Raw genomic sequence first — 3,147 nt, 5'->3', positions numbered from 1 at the left:
TTGTTTCTAGTTGAGATATTTGCTTTTATAATTTGGATGGTGATAAGGAGTTCTTGTGATGTAATCTCTTAATTTGTTTGTGGTAATTTTGTGGTCTATTGAAGGAATCTGATTTCTTTTAGGTAGAAAAGTCACTTGATTAATTGTGAAATATTCACTTGAAATTTCTATTTCTTGAACTGCAAATTATGAGTACATCTTTGCTTCAACTGGTTTACCCTCTTCTTGAATTGTGATATTGAATGGATCAATATTTGTTCCCTTATCTTCAAATTGGACTATTACGACTGAGAATTTCGATACTTCTTCTTGAGTAAGTTGTTCTAACTTGTCTTTTAGCGACTTTTTGTCACTTATAAGCTTCTTTGTTTGTGTAAAAAGGTTTTGATTATGATTCCTTAGACGTGAAAGTTCTTTGTTTTCTGAATTGATGCCTTTAGCCTTAATATCCTTCTCTTCATCTTTTAAACTCTTGATTTGTTCTAATAAATCTTTATTAAGGTTCTTTAAACATAAATTTTCCTCTTCTTGTTTGGATAGGTGCTTCTTGAGTTCTTCTTTGTGACGTTAGTCTTCTTGACTTATGCAAATAATTTTTCAAAGTGGTCCTGGAGGCGAGAAATTTCTTCATCCTTTTCCATTACTTCTTTGTAGTGCATATCCACGAGATATACATATTCTTGTTGTATTGATTTCTTTCTTTGACGAAGTTTGGTTATTTTATCTTTCTCTTAATATTCCAACTACACTTTCTTGGTACATTGGATTACATCATTTTGTAAGAGTGATGGCGGGCATTCCACTTGCAATTTGGATTCCATTTTCTTTGTTTCCTTATTAAAATTTGCATGTTGTCGCTTAAATATTGCCATTAATTGTTCTATATCTCTTGCAATTGACTATTTTTGTGCATCACTTAGAGATTCAACTAAGGTAACAATTTTGTAGCATTTTCTGCAAGCCACATTTTTATTTCTGAATGACCCTTGACAATTAGAATATCCTTCTAAACAAAAAGAACATTTTGAAAAGAAACCACTTTTCTTTGTGGAAATCATCTTTTTGCCTTCTTTTTATTTTTCCCCTTCAAAGATCAAATTCCTTTTGTCTTTATCGATAATTTTATTAAATAACATTTTGCTAAAGCTTGGGATTTTTATAAGATACCCACTTCTTATTTTGTTTCCTTTATTTTTGTCTTAAATAAATAATTATATGATAATTTTTTTTCAAAAATATATAAGTATATGATCTTTTTGAGACTCCACCCTTCAATTTACGGTTTTTTTTTAAATATATTTCAATTTAGAAGGGTCACGATTTCTCCGAAGTGTCCACTGTACAGACACGCCTGTACAGAATGTGCAACACATGTAATGCATGTGTCTTCAATTTTATCTTGTAGTATGTCAATTTATTGGCACAAATAGTCAATCGAGGAGATGGTATGCAAACAACCAGAAGTGGAATGGTGGTGACAACTATGCGGTGGGACATAATGGACGAGTGTGGCAGAAATTCATCGATTGATTTTTGGCAGACAGAAGGGAAATTGGCGGTCGATGATTACGACAAGGTTGCCGGATTACTAGTAGTCGGTTGGTTAATTTGTAGGAGAGGAATGAGGATCTACTGTAGGAGTTAGGTGGTGGAAAAGGCTAACTTTCAATCGCTGGAATGGGATGTACAAATGTACTGATTGTGGTTGTGGTAGTCCATTGGCGGTTGTTGTATGTTGGATGACAGACATGCAAGTGATGGCTTCATATGGTGGCTGCTTTGGCTATTAGGGCAGTTGTTGTATGTTGGATGACAGACATGCAAGTGATGGCTTCATATGGCGGCTCCTTTGGCTGTTAGGGAGGCTGGAAAGGCAGTGAACAACTGTAGTGCGGTGCGAGGCAGAAAAATTTCCAACGGTGAGCAAAGCTGCAGTGGTTGTGGCTGTTGGCGACTAGTTGCCGCCAGGACTTGGACGGAAAAGAAAGATCACATGGGGCAGATGATGAGTGCACGTTGATGACTGTGGAGGTCTGTCAACAGGGCACCATGACCTGCAGTGATGGCTGACGGGCCAAGTAATTTTTGTGTTTTTATTTTTGTTTTTATCTTTTAATTTTTTTTTTTAATTTTTAATTTTAATTTTTTATTTTTAACCTTTTTTTTTGGTGTTTTATTTTTTTAATATATATATATATATTTTATTTGTTCATATATATATATATATATATATATTATATATATATATATATATATATATATATATATATATATATATATATATATATATATATATATATATATATATATATATATATATAATACTTTTGATAATTTTTTTCCCTTTTTATATTGACTTTTTTTTTCCCAATTTTATTTTAATGGCCAAGGGCCTGATAGCTGGAGAACCTCCAAAAACTTGTAGCGAAACGCTTAAACGACAAAAAAGTTGACAAATTGTTGATGACCAAGGGTTTGATCAGACTGGTTCTCTATGTTGCAGTAGAGTGACCAGATAATCAAATGGATCTGATGCCAAATGTAGCAAACAAAGTTCGTACTTAGGTTAAATACTCCAGAAGACTTGGAATATGTAGATCTCCATTGAGGGTACAAGAATATATATTGAAATGTATAAATGAGAATGATTAAGTTACAAATGAGGGTCTGCTTTATATACCCAGGCAGGTACCCTTTCATGAATGGTCATGTCCTTAGGGACTTGCCTCTTGATTAACTAATTACTATTTAATTAACTATTCCTTATTATTATTATATTTATATTTTATTCATAACAACAAAAAATAAATAAGGACCTAATTTGAGCAAGGAATGCAGAGAAAAACTCGCCTTAGGCCACAGTTGCAGGCACAACACTAGATGATCTCAACTGGCTAGATGCACATGCTTTATTCCTAGTGACTAGAGCCTCTTAGTTGCATGGACAAGTTTGTCTCCATGCAACTATGACAAAGGATAATAAAACTTACTCAACTCAGCTCAGAACTCTACCAAACTTCTTAGACTCCTTCATCAACTCCTAAACACACCTCCAAGTATCTGTGACAAGTCTGTAACTGATGACATAGGCCAAGAGCCTTTGCAACAAGTTAGTGATATGCAGATCCTAGTCTGCCAAATTTCTCA

This window comes from Pinus tabuliformis, chromosome 8 (assembly GCF_031772625.1).
Source record: "Pinus tabuliformis cultivar Carrire ecotype Pingquan chromosome 8, CPIR1, whole genome shotgun sequence".
Taxonomy (NCBI): domain Eukaryota; kingdom Viridiplantae; phylum Streptophyta; class Pinopsida; order Pinales; family Pinaceae; genus Pinus; species Pinus tabuliformis.
Note: the sequence above shows the minus strand (reverse complement) of the source record.